Source organism: Macaca thibetana, chromosome 11 (genome assembly GCF_024542745.1).
Source record: "Macaca thibetana thibetana isolate TM-01 chromosome 11, ASM2454274v1, whole genome shotgun sequence".
Taxonomy (NCBI): Eukaryota; Metazoa; Chordata; class Mammalia; order Primates; family Cercopithecidae; genus Macaca; species Macaca thibetana.
Genome location: NC_065588.1, coordinates 122,574,563 through 122,597,655, shown reverse-complemented (window position 1 = coordinate 122,597,655; position 23,093 = coordinate 122,574,563). Strand labels below are relative to the sequence as shown.

The 23,093-nt window shown below is 44.1% G+C and overlaps 1 long non-coding RNA gene across 1 annotated transcript; it reads left to right on the top strand.

Annotated features, from left to right (window-relative positions):
- The first annotated feature begins 3,510 nt into the window (after positions 1 to 3,510).
- LOC126930134 (uncharacterized) lies at positions 3,511 to 21,186 on the top strand. The gene is made up of 3 exons (XR_007717464.1): positions 3,511 to 3,576; positions 15,638 to 15,715; positions 19,130 to 21,186. It is a non-coding gene; the product is annotated as an uncharacterized LOC126930134 (long non-coding RNA).
- The last annotated feature ends 1,907 nt before the right edge of the window (positions 21,187 to 23,093 follow it).

The following is a 23,093-nucleotide window of genomic DNA, read 5'->3' as shown; positions in this document are numbered from 1 at the left end:
GTTATAATAATTACTAAGTGTTGGCAACCAATATTTAAAAATACAGCCCCAATTAAAATAAAGGGGCCCAGATCCATTTTCAAAGACCAAGCAAAAAGGGTGACTTTAGAGCTGAGAGGCAATAAATGTACAATTGGCACAGAGATCAAGGAACATTGGCCATGTTCCGTGTCAGCATCATGGATCAGAAAACAGTGGTAGAAGTTAGAAGTGAAAGAACCCAAGAGTCCATTAGGATATAGAGTTGGAAATGACTGGAAAATAATCTCCTGGGCAATGAAAGACCCATAGACATTACCCCCGGCTCTCCCTCTATCCCTGGTCCTATAAAGGGACTTGGCTCACATTAGGCACCCAAGGAGCATTGGTGAAATAAATGAACAAACAAAAATTGAATTTAATTCCCTAGTGTCTATGGAAATATAGAGTGAAGACATTGAACTTTCCTTTGTATATAAAAGTGTAAGATTAGCCAATTATCTGTTTTTAGTAAAATATCAAAAAGTTAAATTGACTTCAGCTGCTGTGTGTGTAAAAAAAAGGGATGTGATTAACAAAAACAAAAATGTACTATCTTTAAATGGTATATTTTCAGGTGATTTTTAAAGACATTTTTCACAATGCATATATATATATAATTTTATGATAAAAATTATGTTCATTTGAATTAATTTTAGGGAAGCACAAACTAAGTGACAATCGACCAATGAGCAGATGGGATATTGATTCCCAGGTCACCAACTGTTGCCCCAAAATGACTTTCACTCAAATCTCAAGCCTGGGATCGATGCCATAATCCCTAACAACATGTAAGGAGAAAAATAAAATGGAACACACTGCATCACTACTTTGTAAATGCTATGATGCAGGGGCTGTTTCCCTGATAAGAAAAAGCTGCAGCATCTGCCATCAGGCATCCATCACACCTCATTCCTTCCCTTTTCTCAGTACATGCATCACAATTATGGCCCCAGCCAGCCTCCCACCTAAGTGGTCCTGCTAGCTGCTACCTGGAGCCAGAGCTCAGAGGCTAGATTTATTTTCCAGGAAGAGGCCCCAATGAGCTTACAGAACATTCACCAAAATGATGGTTCTCTTCTCCATAATTCTGTCTGGAAAGCAGCATCTGACCTGTAGCTTATGTGATATCCCAGGGCTGGTGGGTCATGACAGAGGCTATCGGGGAGGACAAACAATGTGGCATCTGGGAAAGGATGATGATCCAAACCACAGGGCTCCAGAAGAGGGATGGGAGAGCCCAGGGCCGGGCGTTCAGCCTGACTTGTGCTTTCCCATCACCAATTCCCCACCTTTCTTCGGGAAATGCTCCCAACCACAAATGCAAGTAAATGAATGAGTCTTTTGCTTTGATAAAAAACAGTGGTTGGATTTGCCAATGTCCAACCCTGCAGGGGGGTGTGGGTGGGGCTCAGGGCTCTGTTGCAGTCACCAGAGAGGGTGTGCTGCTTCCTTCCTAAGTGCTAGAGTTGTAGTTTGAGATAAAGGAGGGCCGAGATAGGGGGATGGGACCCCTGAGAGAAGAGAGACTAAGGTAGTCCTTTAGGTAAAGGTGAGCACCTAAACAAAACAAGAAGGGTTGGGTACAGTGGCTCATGCCTGTGATCCCAGCACTTTTGGGAGGCCAAGGCAGGTGGATCACTTGAGCCCCGGAGTTTGAGACCAGCCTAGACAACATGGTAAAACCCCGTCTCTACAAAAAAGTACAAAAATTAGCCAGACGTGGTGGTGTGTGCCTGCAGTCCCAGCTATTCGAGAGGCTGAGGTAGGGGGATCACCTGAGCCTGAGGAGGTCAAGGCTGCAGCGAGCCATGATTCTGCCACTGCACTCCAGCCTGTGTGACAGAATGAGACTCTGCTAAAAAAAAAAAAAAAAAAAAAAAAAAAAAAAAAAAAAAAAAAAAAAAAAAAACACCAGTAAAGAATAGAAAAAGAAAAGATAAAGAAAACAGGGAGATATCCAAGAAGAGACTTTGCAGGCATGGGTGAGTCACAGGACTTGGGTTCGAGTCCCGCCTCTGTCATCTGTTGACACAAGGACCTCAGGAGAATGGCTTTCCTGTTAGGCTGTGTGCTTCTCTCTATGGGGGAATAATAGTTCCTACCTCACTATGCTTAGCAATATTGATAATATACATAACACACTCAGCACAGCATTGACACATTGCAAATACTTAAATAAATGTTACTGCTTAATAAACAAAACAGGAAAAGCAGAAGGAAGAGCCAGAACCCCAGAGGGAAGATAAAAGTTTTAAAGATGTTAGAAGTGCAATGCTATATGCTCACACACTTGCAGGTCCATGGATCCAAATGTGGGTAAACTGAGCCAGTGTGCATCATCTCTACACCACCTCAACAATCTGAACAACTGGGCATCAGCATGGTGGACAGCTTATTTTCTTTTAACAACCTCCTTAATCATCTCTGGTTACAGATTGACTAGTCTATTAAAATGAAGACAGACATGAGTTGTAAACCTCACGCTCTTTCTGCAACTGAAACTACCACCAAGGTTGTAGCTGGTTGCCTTCTCAAGGTGGTCCTGAAGCCTTCTCCAAGTAGCATTTGGAAGGTAATTTTTCTGAGCATCCTGGTGGCACAGACATCTTAAAATCCGAAAAAGATGAACTGTGGTAAAACATTTACTGACAACTCATAGAATGATAAGTTCCTCCCATCACTGGCAGGAATCCAGTAGAAGTCTTTTGAAACAATTGTTGATTTGAAAGTCCAGTGTCTTGTATCTTAAACCGAGAACACAGTAATGGGATGCAAAGAAATGAGAAACAAAGGAAGATATGTATACATGACTGTAAGCTGATCTTTTAGGAGTTTGCTGAAATCTGCAAACCTTCTTCATTTTGCTCATTTGCCATGATTTGTCACCTTCACCGGGATAAATATAATTATCTCTTTCTCAGTTCTTCTATCACGGCCTGGTCTAAGGTTAGAAAAACAACCTTAATGCTCTTTTGTCTTTGGAGTTTATGCAGGATATTTATGAAGAGGTGACTGGGTGACTTTATCCAGGAGCAACTCATGTGACATACACCCTTCGTCCGTGGTTCACTAATCAACACCAACTGGCCCACACCATCTACTCAACAGGCACAAGAATAAACAGTTACTTGGAGTTATCAAATAGATACCCACATTACAGTCACATTGAATGAGTTTATCACTGAATTCCCTTCATCCTTGGGTCTGCAGAACTGATACTGGACATCACATTCCTCCTTGTTTCAGAGGAACTCATCAAAATCTCCAAAAAATATGTTAAAATATGTTCAGAGATGTCTTCCTTAGCCTGGTGTTCACTGATGCGCTCATGAAGGTGATGTTCTGTGGGCGTCCAAGGATCATCACCTGCTCCAAAGTCTGACCCACCATTGGCTGGCCAGTGGCCAATCAGATAATCTCAATGGCATGAACCAACAGTGGGCTGTGGGCACTGCACTGTGATGTAACAGAACCTGGGACCTGCGGCCATGCTGAGCTAGGACGAGAGGCAGAGGCAGAGAGAGAGAGGAGCCACCCTGAGAAGAAAGGGACCAGGTGGGCTTTTCTCTGTTGGTACCTTGCAGTTTAGCTCTTTTTTTACTGTATGCTCCCAGGTCAACCCCAGATGAACTGCTATAGCTTTCCAATACCTCTTGTTTCTTAGGCCTTCCTAAGTAATCATCTCTCCTTCCTGATACCAGATAACTCTCCCTGAAAGACCACTCCACAATCTTCTGGTAACTTTGTGAACGTAGGCAAGTTACTTAACTTCTCTGGGCATCAGTTTCCCCATCTGTAAAACAGCAACAATAACCCTCCCCCTATCTCACAGAGTTGCCCTGAGGACCAAAATAACAAATTCATGTGAGAGATTTGTGTATATTGCCTGAAACATAAAGCACACTTAATAACTTAATAACAATGACTGATTATACTGGGTACTTCATTTTTCTGAACACCTACTGGAGGATTGGAATTAGGATGGGGTCCACCTGCATCCAACCTGCTACTCCCTCTGGTTTGGGAGTGGCGCAGTGGTGTGTTAGTTAATAGCAAAAACTCTGGGGCTGGTCTGAGGTTAAGCCTGGTTCTACCACTTACTAGCTGTGTGGCCCTGGGCAAGTTACCTAACTTCTTTGTTCCATAATTTCCTCACTTGTGGGATGATAATAATAGTAACTATCTCATAAAATACATTTTAATAAGAAGGTAATGTATCTAAACTGTTTAAAGCCATGTCTGACACATATTGTGAGTGCTGTACAAAGGTTGGGTATAATTATACTATGTCATCCTCCCAGTTTTCCCCAGCATCCAGACTGGTCATTCTAAATCACAGGTCTCTCTGGGCGCTGCTTCTGCTCCACACCCTTCAGTGACCCCCTCAAAGTGACTTGAAGCTTGTGCTACTTGGCTCAGACATCACACACTAGGGACCTGACCCCTGCCACATCTCCAGCCTCATCTTACTCCACACGGCAGCCACAGATGCACTTTCTCCCCCGGGGCATTAGTCCATTTTCACGCTGCTGATAAAGACATACCCAAGACTGAGTAATTTACAAAGAAAAAGAGGTTTAATGAACTCACAGTTCCACATGGCTGGGGAGGCCTCACAATCATGGTGGAAGGCGAAAGGCACATCTTACATGGCGGCAGAATGAGAGCCAAGTGAAAGGGGAAACCCCTCATAAAACTGTCAGAGCTCATGAGACGTATTCACTACCACGAGAACAGTGTGGAGGAACCTCCCCCATGATTCAATTATCTCCCACCAGGTTCCTCCCACAACACATGGGAATTATAGGAGCTACAATTCAAGATGAGATTTGGGTGTGGACACAGCCAAACCATATCATCCACCCACCCTAGACCTAGACAGATGCTATGGCCTCTGCCTGGCAGTTGTTCCCAGAATCCACGTCTTCTACATTAGAGCAATGACTCCCCTTCATCTTTTGAGTCTCAGCTTAGTGTCCACCTCCTCCAGGAAGCCTGTCTTGACTTGTCAGGTTACATCAGATGCCCACTCTTTAAGCTCATCTCCACCAGACCACTTATCATCTGTGCTGTAATCCTTGGTGTATACATCTGCTTCTCCACTCGTGTTTGTTCGCTTGTTTGTTTGTTTGTTTGTTGTGTGTGTGTGTGCTTGGATTCTATATCTGACTAAAGGTTGCCTCATCACCAGGCAAATATTTTTCTCAACTAACAAGAGGCAAGTGGTTCTGGGGTGGGCTTGTATAAGGTACATGGATGTGCTTTGGTCAAGAATTAGGCTGAGGCAGACATCAGGCCTCATCAAGAATTAGGCCGAGGCAGACATCAGACTCTGCGGGATTGGTGAGCAGGCGTGCACCTCCACTTGTTATATAACCTGTTTGTGTAAGCTCATACATGGCTCTACACCACTATTGTCTGTAAAAGGTATAACTAACCTGCTGATGCTGTTCAGGTGCTGTTGGTCTTGGCTCAGCTCAGTATGGCACAGCATGGCATGGCATGGCACGGCATGGCACAACACAGCTCGGTGCTGGTGCCCAGAGAGAGAGTGTGAAACTGCTGATGCCTATAAGTGAGAGCTACCCACCTTGAAGGTGGGCAGTTGGGAACCAGGAACTGACTTGTACCTGGAGACAGAAAGAATTAAGCTGTGAACCCTGACAGAGCTGGCCTTGCAGGCCAGGAAGAGCAGCTCCAGGCATGGGGGTGGCAGGAGCCACAGAGCGGGAACAGACAGCTGAGATAAAGGTGGACAGTATGAGAGAGCTGTTGATGAGAGAGCTGCTGAATAAAACCATATTCACCTGCTTGCAGCCCCCCAAGTACTCTCCCCCTCTCCTCCTCTTCCTCCTCCTTATTCTTCACCCCTCCACCTTTTTCTTCTTCCTCTCTCTCTCTCTCCATCCCTCCCTATTGTTAGAATGTTAATAATGCCCAGAAGTCTCAAGCAAACTTTCTAGCTGCAGGCCTCATTCCCATGCACTAGCACCAAGAGATGCTGAGAGATGGACATCCATGGGCAGGGAGACAGGGCTGGGATAGATGCCGTGTGGCCAACCCAGAGTGCCATCCCTGGGATCCCTGAATTCTGTGAGGATAGGACAGGAAGCTGTGCGTATTCCCTGGAGGTGCTTATTGCCTGTGTATTAATAATAACATTAAAAACAACAGCAAGCATAGTACCTATTTCAGAGTCACTATATTGCAAAGTTCTAGGAGGCTCATTTACCCTGAGTGTCCTGGGACAGGTCCCCTCTGGGAAGGTGTGATTGGAGCTACTGCCGTGCATTGGTCCCCACTGTGCAGCGTCTGTACCAATGACCTAATTCATTCCTCACAAAACAGCGTGATGGGAGTGGGTGTAGTTACAACTCCCTTTTATAAATGAGGAAGTGAAGAGTGGGGAGGGTTTTTTTCCATAGGGATGAGAGGTTCTGATTTTTTCTGGGCTTTATCATCATTCTTACCTGCAGCCAAAACATGATTATTGTAGGGATTTTCAAACTAGTTGGACCAGGGGCAAGGATAGCAGAGAAGGTTTACTCCCTAAATGCAGGTGGTCCTCTTAGGGTGGCCTAAGGGTCTAACCTCACCTGGAGCAATTCAACTTCTGCAGTTTGCCAGCTACTTGATTAATAGCCACTGTCATTCACTCTGGCCTCAATATAAACCCAGGTGTTGAGCAATTAAAGTCCTAGGGAAAGATGTATAGAGTTTGTTCTCCTTGAAAATCATAAGCATCACCAGTCAACAATATAGGCTCACACAGCAAGGCAGAGAAATCTGGATGATTGGCAGCTACTTGTGTCTCTTCTATAATGCAGGGTCATCACTGACTGTCCAAGGGTTTCAGTTTGCAGACCCTGTGCATGTGGGCAGGGCCGTGTGGTTAGTTCCCATCAAAAGATGTGAGCAGATTGGTGTGTTTCACTTCAGAGATAAGGACTCTCTATGCTGAAGAGATGGGCATCTGAAAGAGAGGAAATCCATCAGAAGGGAGAGATTCCTTCTCACACTCTTCTTTTTTTGCAATGACTTTAGAAGCCATGTGTTGGCTATGATGAAGCTACAAGAGGGAATGCATCAGATCCCTTGAGTCACCATGTGAGAGAGAGGGCTGTGGATGAAAGCAGCCAGAGACAAAGCAAGAGCATTGGGCTGTATATCAAAAAACAAACAAATAAACAAAAAAATCCCATGCCTTTCTTGCTGGGCTACTGATAGGTGGGGGATGGTTGTTACAGGACGTTAGCCTATCTGGATAATACACATATCCTGTCTCTATGACCTGAACTAGTTTAAAGAGGAAAGAAGCTCAACATCCAGTTAATATCTGGTTACTGACCAGTTTCAATACAACAGTTTTATTTGTGTTTTATTTCAACCAACAAATTTGTGTGTAGATGCAAACAAATATGCACAATTACACCTTTCTGCTCATTGCAATGATATACAAAAACAGTACATAGAATGGTCCCTGAATTGTGAATCTTTCAGGGTATTGGCAGGAAACACATGATGCACTAAAAAGGGGAAAGTGATGAGAGTCTAGGGAACAGACTATTTGCATAGGCGAGAGGAGACTTGAAGGTAAAACAAGTAACAGGGAAACACATCAGGGTGACAGTAGGAAGCCCACTAGCTCTGAGTCAGAAGAGAATGGAAAGGAATATGTGAGTGGAGCCCAGCGGGAGATGCAACTATAGGATCTGGACACCCAACAGGAGCTGTGGTCTCCGGTAAAACAACTCAGGCTCTGCCACCTATGGCCAAGCAGACAATGTGGTAGGCACCTTGATATGCTGCTATCCAGACCCTCTTTTGATGAAAGGTGTGTTGCTGCAGCTTCAGAGAGTGCTGTCACGATATGTAGACTCCAGCTGCAGCCCCTCCAGGGAGTGCCTGAGCTGTTGAGAGTCCATCTCCAAGGGCAAGCCCCTTCCCAGTGGGCCCACAAACAGTGACCAATTGCCCGGGGAGTATAAAGGCCTGACCATCTCAGCCCACGTTGGGGAAATCGCTAGGACCAATCTAGCTCCCAAGCTCACTCCAGAGTTGACCATGCTTTTCTGGGCCTGCTTCACAGCTCAATATTTCCCTCTGCCCACTCCTGCTTCCCTTCCTTCCTTTCCAAGGAGTGGGTCCCAAAGTCACTCCCTAATAAGCACCCTGCACACTAACCTCCATTGCAGAGTCTTCGTTCTCAGTGAACCATCCAGCGATGGGGCAGGAAAGTGGGGTTGTAAACACTCTGACCTCTCCCTCTCTTCCTGCTCTTTTATCTGCAGGCACCACTCATTGGCGAAACCCAACTGAAAGCAAGAGGGTGAGGAAACTGAGGAGATTTTCAGAACTTGTTTAAAATAGGGCTGGACAAGGGTGGGAATGCATGTTTGTTCTTTTAACCATAAGAAGAAATCACGTGTCTAGGGATGAAGGAGAGTGGGAAGCCATTAGCTGACAGTGTAACAAAAGCAGTGCCCCTGATGACAACAAGTATCTGGATAATAATCTGTTCCAGATGAACAGCCAGATGCCGATGAGAGTGTATACAGTCCCTTGTTAATATGAATCTGTTTTTCTTGTGTGGTTTCCTTTAAGAATCAAAACATCAGAGCAAAACGTGGGTGATGCATGTTATCCACAGACTCGTGTTCCTGTAGTAGGATCTCTCATTCCAGACAAAAATCTAGAGGTCACCCTGCAACCCAGGGTTGTCCCCGGGATGCTCCAGTCTGGTCAGTGAGCATCCATCATGCATGTGCCCAGCAGTGGGTTGGTTTGCATGTGGCACACCTGAGACCCTAGTGGCCTACAGATGTATTTGTTTATCCTGTACATTATTTAGAAAATGAAGTGTTTGGCAACATTTGCAAATTGGAAGATTTTTAATAAAAATATGGAATTGTGGTTTCCTATCAGGAGAACCCGCTCCCAATGTTTAACGTGGGTTCTTTTCTATTTCCTAAGTGTCTCAGCTGGGTTGAGAAATAAAGGGAAAGAGCACAAGAGAGAGAAATTTAAAGCTGGGTGTCCAGGGGAGACATCACATGTCAGCAGGATCTGTGAGGTTCCCCGAGCCGTAAAACCAGCAAGTTTTTATTAGCGATTTTCAAAAGGGGAGGGAGTGCACGAATAGGGTGTGGGTCACAGAGATCACCTACTTCACAAGGTAATAAAACATCACAAAGCAAATGGAGGCAGGATGAGATCACAGGACCACTGGATGAGAAGAAATTAAAATTGCCAATGAAGTTTCAGGCACGCATTGTCAGTGATAACATCTTATCAGGAAACAGGGTTTGAGAGCAGACAACCTGTCTGACCAAAATTTATTAGGTGGGAATTTTTCTCCACCTGATAAGCCTGGGAGCGCTATAAGAGACCCGGGCTTATTTCATCCCTTTGGGCTTCAACCATAAAAGACGGGATGCCTTAAAAACGGGCCGTCTATAAGCCTACCTTCAGGGCGCATTCTCTTTCTCAGGGATGTTCCTTGCTGAGAAAAAGAATTCAGCGATATTTCTCCTATTTAGTTATAAAAGACGAGGAATACAGCTGTGTTCCATCCAACTCACCGGTGGCCAGTTCAAAGTTACCTCTCTTGTTCCCCAAACATCGCTGTTATCCTGTTCTTTTTTTTTAAGATGCCCAGATTTCATATTCAAACACACATGCTTTACAAACAATTTGTGCAGTTGACACAATTAAGGGTCCTGAGGCGACATTCATCCTCCTCAGCTTACAAAGAAGATGATGGGATTAAGAGATTAAAGTAAAGCCAGGTATAGCAAATCACAAGGATATTCATTGGGGAAGTGATAAGTGTCCATGAAATCTTCACAATTTATGTTCAGAGATTACAGTAAAGACAGGCATAAGAAATTATCAAAGTATTAATTTGGGGAACTAATAAATGTCCATGAAATGTTCACAATTTATATTCTTCTGCCACGGCTTCAGTCGGTCCCTCCATTCAGGGTCTCTGACTTCCTGCAACAGTTTCCCTTGGAAAGGCCAATGCTCTAGTGCCACTTGGACTCCAAGCCTGCTGAGTAGCAAGTGTCCTGCATTCCCCACCTCTCCCTATTGCTCCCGCCACAGAAGCTCAGTGTTAGATGCTGTTTATCATTGCACATGAGCAGACCTAAGGGAAGAGCAAAGTATTTCTTCTACCAAAGTCCCTGTCCAAGTGGGAAAATAAAAAGTAGTGTGGACCAGGTGTTTCAAGAAAAGTGGGAAGGAGCATATTTCTTTGAGGCAATGATAAATATTCCTTCATGCCCCATATGCAATTGTGTCTGTGCAATAAGGGTATATTATACTCCACTTGTTTACTTTCCAGCTTGGCATGAGGTTATTTCTGCTTGGAATCCTGCTATGGGGCTCTATATTATACCAGAGCCACTGGAAGGAGTAACAGTCATGTAGGAGAAGAAAAACTCAGAGGAAACACTTGTTGACTGAACAATTCATGGAAATTTTATGCAGACTAATAAAAATCCGTGCAGGGAAATACAAATACAAACCTAGGCTTTCAACTGGCTGGTTCAAATATTCAGAGATCGGAGCAGATAATATGAGCTGGAACAGAAAGGGAAGCCTCCTGGAAACCATGAAAGACTGGGTTAGGAACAGCAGATTAGGCTTGTACTTTTTAGCTTCTTCATCATAATCCATAATAAGAAATAATGCTGGACATGGTGGCTCAGAGCTGTAATCCCAGCACTTTGGGAGGCCGAGAGGAGGATCCCTTGAGGCCAAGGTTTCCAGACTACACTGTGCAACACAGCAAAACCCCATGTATACAAAAATAAGAAATAAAAAAGCTAGCTGGGCATGGTGGTGCACGCTTGCAGTCCCAGTTACCTGGGAGGCTGATACAGAAGGATGACGTGAGCCCAGGAGTTCAAGGCTGCAGTAAGCCATGATGGAGCCACAGCACTCCAGCTTGGACAACAGAGCAAGACCCTCTCTTTAAAAGAAAAAGAAATACATTTTACATTAGTATTTATCCACCCCCACATACACACACAAACACAAATACAAACACCTATACAATTTAAACCAAAATTTAAGAATATACACCTTTGTTCCAAGAATACACCCTGATATATTTTATTCTATTCCATGTGTTTTAAAAATGATGGTGGTCCATAAATTGATGTCATTGATTACTAATAGTTGACCCACAGTTTACACCCAGGAAATAGTAATACCCACTGAATTCAGTACCTGCAGTTGGAACATTCTACAGCCTAGAAATATTTCAGGTCTAGCTCTTTTCTCCTCTTTTCCGAATTTTCCCTGTCTCAGGCTCTGTAAGACCTGCCCATCAGGGAGGATGGTGCTTCCACGGCACAGATCTGGGTTTTTAAGCATTTCACTGATGACTCATTGGATGAATCTTTGATTTTTCTGGTAAGCATGAGACCTCTCAAAGCTGCTGACCTCTCATGTCAAGAGGTTGTTTCCTGTCTCAAGGTGTCCAAGGAACATTCGAGGCAAGAAATCATTGCCAAAACTAATGTCATGAAGTTTTCTCCTGTGTCTGCTTTCATGCATTTTAGAATTTCAAATCTTATATTTACATTTTGAATTCATTTTGAGTTGATTTTTGTGTACAGCGTAAGATAAGGGCCCCATTTAATTCTTTTGCATGTGTCTATCCAGTTTCTCAAAACCATTTGCTGAAGAGATCCTCTCACCATTGGGTATTCTTGGCACCCTTGCAGATGATCAGCTGATGATATGTGTATGGATGTGGCACCAAAGGCAGAGGCAACACAAGCAAAAATGGATACTTGGGACTACGTCATATTGACAGGCTTCTGAATAGCAAAGGAAATAAGCAACAAAGTGAAAAGGTGACCTACAAAATAGGAGAAAATGTTTGCAAAACATATATCTGAAAGGGATTGAATGTCCAAAAATATGAGAAACTCCCACAACTCAATAGCAAAACAAACAACTCAATTTAAAAATAGGCCAAGGGCTGGGCGCGGTGGCTCATGCCTGCAATTTCGGCACTTTGGGAGGCTGAGGCAGGCGGATCACTTCAGTTCAGGAGTTCAAGACCAGCTTGGCCAACATGGTGAAACTCTGTCTCTACTAAAAATAAAAATAAATAAATAAATAAATAAATAAAAGCCAAGCATGGTGGTGTGTGCCTGAAATCCCAGCTATTCAGGAGGCTGAGACACAAGAATCGCCTAAACCCAGGAGGCAAAGGCTGCAGTGAGCCAAGATCGTGCCATTGCACTCCAGACTGGCCACAGAGTGAGACTCTGTCTTTAAAGAAAACAAAAATATAGGCCAAGCATTTGATTGTATGTTTTTCCAAAGAAGACACACAAATGGCTAATAGGTATATGAAAAGATGTTCAACATTACTAATTATCAGGGGAATGCAAATTGAAACCGCAATGAAATATCACCTCACACTTCCTAGGATGACTATTATAAAAATAAAATAAAAGGTAAGGGTGGCAAGGATATGGAGAAATTGGAACTCTTGTACACTGTTGGAAGAAACGTAAAATGGTACAGCCACTATAGAAAAATATGGAGGTTGCTCAAAAAAATTAAAAGAGAAACTATATTCCAGCAGCTCTACTTCTGGGTATATGAAAAAAAAAAAAGAATTGAAATCAAGATCACAAAAAGATATCTGCACACCCATGTTCATTTTAGCATTATTCACAATATCCAATATTTGGGGGAAAAAAACTAAATATCCATAAATGGATGAATGGATCAAGAAAATATGGCATATACACGCAATGGAATATTATTCAGCCTTATGAAAGAAGGAAATTCTGCAGTGTGCAATAACAAATGAATCTGGAGGACAATATGCTGAGTGAAACAACTGCTGTTCACATGAGGTATCTAAAATTAACTCAGGGAAGCAGAGTAGAGCAGAGGTTTCCAGGGGCTGCGGAGATGGGGGAGGGGAAACAGGTATCAAGTTTCAGTTATGCAATACAAATGGGTTCTAGAGATCAAAAAGAAAATAAACATATTAATTGGCTCACACGAAAGAAAAGTTTTGTGTATTGGTTTTAAGTGCCGCTTGATCAAGAGATTCAAATAAAGATTGAAATCTCCCTTTCTCCCTCTTTTCCTCCCTCTCATGAACTCTTGGCTCTGTGTTCCCATGTTCTGGCTTCAATTTCAAAATCTCTCGGAAAATCAAGGCTGAGGTGCTACTGGGATCCCATCCCCTGAGTAGCTTCAGTCCCATCCCCTTCAGATGAGACACCCTCCTCTGCCTGACTGCAATCTTCTTGAGGAACCTGGGGGTTATCAACTGCAGGGACAGAGGGAATGATACTGGGTGGGCAAAGACAGCAGATATCAGCCACCCCCAACCATAACTTCTGCTGGAAATATGTTCCCCTGGGGCTAAAAAATTGCATCAGAAAAGCCAGCAAATATACACCCCTGGTCTGAGTCTCAAGTCCTCTCTGTGACAACTGTGCTCCTTCTTAGGGGACATTTCTCCACCTGGCCAAAGAAAATCATTGTCATTAGGCAGCTCCCTTATTAAAAATCAGCAGACGGCAATGGAATCAACTGTTCTTATTAACACTCATATTCTTCTCCGGCTCAGTCCCTGGTAATTTTCTTTGCCAGGAAAGAAGGAAGGCAGGAGGTATTCCCAAATCAAGTCTGCGGTGCCTAACAAGATTAATCTCATGGAACGGTCAGCATTTGTAGCAGAGATGCCCTATTACACCCTTTGGGTTGTCCATGGGCAGACAGCATGATTCCTAAAGTTTCCAAAGCCAGTGCAATTCCCATGCAAGTGTGTGTGTGTGTGTGTGTGTGTGTGTGTGGTGCATACTTTTTTCTTTGTAACTTCATTTTCTTTGTGACTTTGTCTTCTCTGACCACATCTAAGATTCCTTCATATGAAATAGCTAAAAAGGTGGAAGGTAATGTTTGAATTGTTTATTATGGAGTGGGGAAGGGAGCTGGGGGTAGTGGCTGGTATAAGTCCCAGAGTCCAAAGAGCCAAGAACTAGGAGCTCCAACGTCCAAAGGCAGGAGAAGATGATGCTTCAGCTCAAGAACAAAAGGAGAGAGGGAGATTTCACCCGCCATCATTTTGCTCTCTTCAAGCCCTCAAGGAATCTTTATTCAGTCTACTGATTCCAATGTCAATCTCTTCCAAAAACACCCCCAGAAATAATGCTCCACCCACCATCTGGGCATTCCTCAGTCCAGTCAAGAAGATAAACATTTTCTCTCTTGTATGTTTAAGTTTCTCAAAATTCATCCACTTTGCAGGCTGTGTTTAGGACTCAAATACCAGTTTACATTCACATCAGACTTTCAACCACTGGTCCAGAGCAGAGCATCTTTCTCCAGGACAGGTTGACCTGCTGCTGTTCCCCTTCTCCCCTGGAGGGACAGCCCGTGAGCCTGAGCCCACTGGTGTCTCTTAGACTGTAGCTACGGAGATAGAGTTCTGCATCTAGCACCAAACTGAACTTGAAGTCTCTGTTCACAGACGCTCAGCCCCTCCCTCCCTCCCTGTCTGGGTGGGGCTTGTGGAGGATGAGTGAGCTTCCTACAAGGACCGCACTCTTGTTCTTCCCATCAATGCTGGATTCTTGCAGGATCACAGGTCTCTTTGCGTGCATTCTTCCTCCTGTCTGGAATGACATTTTCCTTCTCTTCCCAGCTACTCTTTTCTCATCCTTTGAGTTCAACAGATGTCGCTTTTGGTTGCAAGCGACAGAAGCCCAAACAGAAAAGGTTCAGACCAAAGGGAAATTTATGGGCTCCTGAAACCATATGTCAGAGAGAGATTGGGCCGGGCTGGGGTATGACCCTGGCTCTTTCTCGGTTTCTCCTTGCCCCTTCTGTCTGTCCTGCAGCCTCACACTCAGACAGGATTCTTTCAAGAATTGCAAACTTGGCTGAAGACGCTTCTTGTCCCATTTCTTACCACCCACGTACAGGATGGGGGTGATAGTCCCAATTCTCTGACTCTCACCCAGGAGTTGGGAATTCCTTAAGGTAAGGAGTCATTTCTGATTCAATTTGGGACATACTGTGTCAAGCAGAAAGCGTGGTATTTGTAATTACCGAACACCTGCTGGCTGAGTAAATGGAGAATGTCAAAATGGTAATTTGATCAGAAAAAATTAGTCAAATGTGAAAAAAAAAAACTAAAATGTGCTTTTTGTTTCTGTTAGATGGTGACAATGGGTTGATTAAACCCACAGGTTTGTTTTCTTAAATTAATGTCAAACTCCCATTTGAGTCGTGTTTTGTCATTTATAAGGAGCTTTCACATAAGCCCATGTAATTCTCACACCACCTGCCTGAGCAGGTGGGTCATTTCGTGCGTTTCTGGGTTTGGTGACGGACTCCCAGAAGCTGGAGCCCACCACACCTGGATGTCTCATGGGGGTGTCTGGTGGAAGTTTCTAACTTCTGGGGTCCTTAATCTCCTCATCTATGATATGCGGGAAAGACCAGCAGTAACAGATTCCATCCCCACCTGCAAGCATGTTGTAAGGATGGACGAGATGCTATAACGAATTGCCACCACCAGCGCCTTAAAACAGTACTGATTTATTCTCTCGCACTTTCATAGGTCGGAATTCCAGGATAGGCTTCACGGGGCTAAAATCAAGGCATCTGAAGGGTGGTGCTTCTCTCTGGAGGCTCCAGGGTAAGATACTTCCTTGCTCATTCGGGTTGCTGGCAGAACTCAGCTTCTTTCACTGTAGAACTGAGGTCCCCCCTTCCCCGCTGGCTGTCGGCTGAGGGCCATGTTTTTTTGACACAGAGTCTTGCACTGTCACCCAGGCTGGAGTGCAGTGGTGCGATCTCGGCTCCCGAGTTCAAGCGATTCAGCCTCCCGAGTACCTAGGACCACAGGCCCCTGCCACCACGCCCGGCTAATTTTTTGTATTTTTTAGAACAGACGGTCTAGATCTCCCAACCTCGTGATCCACCTGTCTTGGCCTCCCAAAATGCTGGGATTATAGGCGTCAGCCACCGCGCCCGGCCAGCTGAGGGCCATTTGCAGCTTCTGGAGGCCATCAACACTCCTCGGCTCATGGCTCCTTCTTCCATATTCAAACCCAGCAATGCCAAGTCAAGTCCCTCTCACCCTCCAAATCGCTCCTTCCTCCTCTGCTGCATCTCTAGGACTCTTCTGATTCACTCTCCTCTTCTGATCCGCTATCCTGGATCACCCAAGATAATCTCTTTATTTTCAGGTCAGTTCAATGCCATGTGACAGACATATCCTCAGGCATAAAGGCAGCTGGGAGAAGATCCCAGGGGCCCAAATCCCACCTACCGCAGGGACTTAGGCTTCCCACATGTGAATCTAAGCACTGTGCTTCTAGAGACTCGGTTTGTCACGGCTGAGAAATACGGCGATTGCAAGAGCAGATTTGGATGCCAAACTTGGCCAGGGTGAATCCCATCTCCAACAGCTCCTAGTTGTGTGATCTGGGGAAAGTCACTTACTGCTGAATACCTCAGTTTCCCCACCTGAAATATGGATACGATAATTATGTTTTTCCTTCATAGACCCTTTATGAAGATGAAATATAACTGTCAGCTATAATCATTATCACCATATTTGCACAAGCATTTGCTTTTATTCATTTTACTGGTGTCCTTTCTACCTATTGCTGAAAAACTGTCTCTAGAACAGTTTATAATCATCCCAAGGACAAGGCAGGGGTGATGCTAATGACCTTTTACTTTGAGTAGAAAGTATTTTATCTACATTACCTAAAAGTACACTCCACACACACACACACACACACACACACAAACAGCCTGTGAAGTGGATACTCCCATTTAACAGATGAGAAAACTGAGGTGAGGAGAGGTAACGGGCTTGTTGCATATCCTTGAATGTCCCAGACCAGCGGGGGTGGGGTTAGTCTGCCCTGATGAGGAAGAGGGACATGGGAACTCTATGAGGCATCAGTACAAGTTGTATTTTTTGTAGATAAAATAATTTCTACTCAAAGTAAAAGGTTGTTATCATCATCCCTGCCTTGTACTTGAGATGATTGTAAACTCTGTTCTAGAGATAGATATCTAGTAATAGGTAGAAAAGACACCCGTGAAATAAATAAGTGCAGACGTCTGTGTAAATAAGGTGATAATAATTACAGCTGACATATATTTTTCATCTTCACAAAAGGCCTGTGAGGGAGATACAAGCCCAGCAGCCACACTGACATACAGAGCTGCAGTTTCATACGGAAATGAGTTTACAGCTCAGGTTGTGGGGAATAAAAGGTTGGGTTGAGAAACTTTGAAAGCACTGGACCAGTGATTTCCAACTCTGGCTGCACCTTAGAATCAAGTGGACAGCTGGAAAAACAGACCAAGGTCCAGTCCCGACCCCAGTGAGATTCCAACTGAAATAATCTGGCACGAGATCGACTGACAATATTTTTTTAAAACTCCCCAATGAGATTCTAAGACCCTCACATCTCAAAAAAAAGGAAGGAAGGATTTTTTGACTCTCTCTCTCTCTCTCTTTGAGATAGGGTCTCATTTTGTTGCCCAGGCTGGAGTGCAGTGATGCCATCTCACTGTAACCTCGATCAATCAATCCTCCCACCTACCACGCCTGGCTAATTAATTTCTTGACTCTCTCTTGACTCTGCTGGGTGTTTTTTTCCTTCAGGTTGTTTTTGTTTTGTTGTATTTTTTCTTCCCACCTTTGTCTTTCCTGTTAGGGGTTTTTCTCCAGTGTTCAGGAGCCCTTTGCTGACTGTTCACATTTAAAGGTGAGAAACCGGCCGGGCACAGTGGCTCACACCTTTAATCCCAGCACTTTGGGAGGCGGAGGCGAGCGGATCATGAGGTCAGGAGATCGAGACCATCCTGGATAACATGGTAAAACCCCATCTCTATTAAAAATACAACAACAACAACAACAATAAAATTAGCCAGGCATGGTGGCAGGCACCTGTAGTCCCAGCTACTTGGGAGGCTGAGCCAGGAGAATGGCATGAACCCAGGAGGCAGAGGTTGCAGTGAGCCAAGATTGCACCACTGTACTCCAGCCTGGACAACAGAGTGAGACTCCATCTCAACAACAACAACAAAAAAAAGTGAGAAACTGAAAAGCCTCCCTGAAACTCTGGGTCCAATAGCAGGGCCTGATAAGTGGGGGACGTTTCTGGAGGGTGATGTGGCTGGGCTGGCTCATTTCAGGGTCACTGTCAGTATTCACAACTTACTGTTTGTTATTTCCACCCAGGCTCCTCTGTCTCCACAGAGACTCCAGCCTGGAGGGAGGGCGCAGAGGGAGCTGGTGAGCCTGGCTGCCTGCATTCTGCAGCTGACCTCCAGAAGTGACCAGGGCAGCATCCAGGCTGGTAGGGGGATGGTATCCAGAGGTTCTAGAGACTCTTAGGGAATCTGCCACACTCATGCCTCCATTTTCAGTTGGTCATGGTTCCCCCTACACCTGAGATTTTTCGGTTTTCTGCACAATGAACTTAACCCAGCTTTGGGTGCCCCCAGTGCTGGGTTAACCTGTCTTTGGTTGGCTAAGTCAGTAACTATTTAATCCATTTTGCAACCCTCAAATTCTATCACTGCCATTGTCTCTCCCTTTGCTTTGTTCTTGTGGGTTTATGTCATCTCCCACTTTTAAAATAAAATGACTTTCCTATATGTTAATGGTATTTCTGAAGAAAGTGAAGTAAAGCAATGGAAATAAGTATGTTTACCTAGAGCCTACATGAACCTTATATTTGAACACACAGATTAGAGAGATGGCGGGGAAATTATGTTGACAATTCAGTGCTGCCCCTGAAGACACAGGTCTCTCTCCAGGCTACAGTGGAAAACCACTGCCCTCAGGAGGTAGCAGTGAGGTGGGGCTGGGCACCTACTGGCTGGGTGATGTTAAGCAAGTGACTTGGCCTATCTGGATCACAGTTTCTCCATCTGGAAAATGAGGATGGCCACAGTGTTTTCTCTGGCCTGGGGTCACTGTGAGGATTAAATGAGTTAACAAATGGAAACCCCTATAACAATATCAGGCACCTAATAATGCTGTGCTTGCTATTTTAGTGTTATTACTCTTTGGTTTCAGGTAGAGGAAAGGTTCTCATTTGCATAGACTGAAGAGCACTTGCTCAGTTTGTTACCAGCTGCGAAACAGTTTCATCAAGTCAGGAAAGACAAAGCTCAGCTCCATATGATTCTAACTGCTCCTCCTTCTTTTCTCACCCATTTGTTCTTGACCCCCAAGATATGAGTTAGGGAAGCACAATCTCTTTTTTATTTTATGGCCTTGTTTTCCTCGGTTGGTGTCACACCGTTAAACCAAATGCCCAGCCCAGCCTTTAGACATTCAGCGTAGCTGGGACTTTAATATCTCTGCCGATGGATGAGGGCAACAGCAGTCAAGAATGTGGCTTAAAGTGAAATCCCCTTTTCATGAGCCCATGAAGACAAATGACAGGAGTCAACTGCCACCAGTCAAATGGGCCATTAGCATTTTCTTTATTTTAGAAATATTTCAGGCGCTTCTTTAACTGCAGCCCAGTCAGCTCGCTGGATATTTTGTGTGTGACATCCTTCCGAGTCCTGCTCAGCTGTCTGAAACCAGGCCAGAGAGTGACTACAGAAGAAGTACTGTTGGAGTAAACAGACAGCAACTGGATTGGATTAAATGGTTCATTTGACATTTAAGAGTCCCTCTGATGCCACTCTTCAGGTTGTACTCCTGCTGAAATGTTGTCATGAACTTATTCTGGCCCCTGTCTTTTGCTAAAAGTCAACTTACTTAAGAGTCAAATTTAAATTCGGAAGTATTTCCAGCACAAATTTTTGACTTCTATTGAAAAATCAGAGACTCTGATCCTACTGGCCCCACCTGCCTCCATAGAAGGAATCAGCTGGGGAGCCAGTGCCCTTTCAGTTGGGGCCGTCCACCCACAGTCCTCACCACTCACTGTTCTCTAAATATATTACATGACTGGTCCCTGAAGTCCTCTGGATGTGTGACCCCTTCTCACATTTACTCATCAAAAACATTAATCACTTGCTATGTTACAAGAACTGTACTAAGCCCTGGAAATGCAGAGAGGGACAGAACATCATCCTCTTACTCAAATAACTCAGAGTCAATCACAGGAAACGTGTAGAAAAGAGCCAGATCTAATCAAGTGATATGTGGGTCACAGCTCCAAGCTATGAGAACCTGGAGAAGAGGCTTATTGCAATTGCATTGGTCAGAGGGAAATTCTTAGGGCACATGATGCCTGTAATAGGCAGAAATAATCTAAGCAAAGAAGCAAGGACCTTTCATCCAGGCATAAGGAGAAGAGTGAACTAAAAGAACATCGTAGCATCGTGAAACTGCAAGCATTTCCTAACCCTCTAATGACGCCAACCTTGGGAGCACTTAATGGCTCAAGTGTAATTTAAAGTCTTCTAATACTTTTCTGTAAACCCCAGGTTATTTAATGCTATCTTGTTCACTTAACTTTCCATTTTACAGCAATGGGCCACCCAGCTGACTACAGTTCCACAGGAACAGGGGCTGTGTTATTCACTTTTCATCCACATACGTGCTGGGCTCATGAGGGGACCCAGCTATGGGCTTTAACTGCTGGTATGGCTGCCTGAGTGTGTGCGCTAAGAGGAGAATTTCAACAAAAATGAAGAAAAAGCAAAGGCTATACCCTTGGTTACACATTCTTCTGACTCCAGACTATGATGCTCTCACTGTCAGAGTGGAGGATTATCTACTCTGGATGCCACAATGAGTACAATGTCGGGGGGGGAAAAAACACAGGTGTACTTTACTTTTTGTTTAATGAATCTGCTAGGGTTTGCATGTGGCCCCCAAAGTTTATGTGTTGGAAAGTTAATCCCCAATGCAATAGTATTGAGAGGAGCGGTCTTTAATAGGTTACGATCACTCTGCTCTCATGAGTGGATTAATGTCCTAGCTCAGGAGTGGGTTTCTACAAATGTAAGTTTGTCCCTCTCTTGCACCCTCTCACTCTGCCCTCACTTGCCCTCGGCCTTCTGCCATGGGATGATGCAGTAAGAAGGCCCTCACCAGATGCCACTGCTATGCTCTTGTACTTCCCAGCCTCCAGAACCATGGGCCAATGAATTTCTATTCTTTATAAATGAGCCATCTCAGGTTTTGTGTTATAGCATCACAAAAAAAATTAATAAATGAAAGAGATGTGGAAATCATTCCTCAAAATGAAAGAAAGTGAGATTTTAAAAGTTGTTTCTCTAATCCAGAAGTTGGCAAACATTTTCTGTAAAGAGTTATATAGTAAATATTTTAGGTCTCTGTTGCACCTACACATAACATCATGCTCAGTGTTTCTGTTATAAGGCTATTAGATTCTCTCATAAGGTGAAAGTAGCCACAGACAATATGCAAATAAATAAAGATGGCTTAGTTCTAATATAACTTTATTTAGAGACACTGAAATTTCCATTTTGTTATTTGCATGCATTACAAAATAATATCTTGTTTCAATTTAAACATTTAATAATATAAAAGTAATTCTTAATCCATAGCTCATACAAAACTAGGTGGTATGTTAGATTTGGACTTCAGAAGGCCATTTCCTGAGCCCTGCTAAGTCAATTTAAGCAGATTCTCAGCTCCTGGAGCTCAGCTGTGGAAAGGTAATCAACTCTTGAGTGTAGACCTTCTGTCTTTCATTAACAGAAACTAATATATATGGGAAAATCAATCTGTTTTAACTTAATCTAACATGGTTATTAAAGGCTCCTCTCCCTTTATTATCTAATGCGAAGTACAGGCAATAAAATTCCACACTGACTCCATTGGGAAGCCAAACAATTAAACAACTAGGCAATTAATGGTATAATTAAAAACTTTTCCATTATATTATTTAGTACCCATCAAGAAAGGTTTGCCTTCCATGATTCAAATGACCTCACTAAATGTCATTACTTCGAACCAAAGGCCTCTACTCACACAGAGGCACAGGTAGGATGGGGCAAGGAGTGTGAAGTCACAGACACCTGGCTCACCCTCACTGGACTAGGGCCCTGATGAGCAGGTGACAGCCCCAAGAAGCCATAAGGCAATGTGAGGCTGTAGTGGATCCTTTCATTTTCATCATCTCAGAAGACTACTCTGAAACTCCCCTGCAAACTGTCCCTAAAAAACAGCTCACAGACTATGTGCCGCCATGACCCCTGATCACTGTTACTTCTGAATACTCCTCCTTCCTCATCATAACAGTATCACCCTGAGAATAGGGACATGCCTGTTACCAGACCAACCAGGTGTGATGTTTCACGTGTGGTCTCAGCCCAGCCTCTCTGCTCTGTTTACCTAACTCCATCTGGGCTGGGCCCTGCTTCTCACTCCTGTGGTCAGATGATCACTTTCCTTTGTTACTTTATCTGTGTAAGATTAACCCAGCAGCCTTTGTGTAGAGTGGCTTAAAAAAGATGTCATTCACCATCTATTTCTTCACTTCCATCCAGTCTCCTAAACTTCTTCCTTCCAGCTTACCCTGTCTTCTTAACTTACACTGTCGAAAGATCTCTTCATCAATGCCCACCCAGCCCTCAACTCCAGACCCTGGAATTATCTCACCATGACCTGCCTCTACCTTTTCCACTCAGAGAAAGCCACGTTCTCTGTCAGTCTCTCATTGAGGTGTACAAAGCTGATCAAACTACCTAAGTCGAGGTATAAATGACTGATACGTGTCTGTATTCCCAAGAGATATTTGTTCTTTTCAGCAAAGTCACCTGAGTGACCAAATGTGAAGATATTCCAAGAAAGCGTTGGAAGGGAGACTGCAGGGTAGGGTGTTTCCGGGGCCCTTGATTGAGGAGGAGGCCTGTGTTGCACCATCTGATGCTCCCATTTAGACATTAATTCATTGAACCAAAGGTCCAACCAAGCACCAAGTATATGAGCTCAAACAGTGGACACTGCAGAAAAAGCAGCACTGTGATCTTAGAATGCTGGCCTTGGTCCAACAGATACAAAACTTAGAGTAAAACACGTTCCCACTGCGAGCCCCAGATTCCTCAGA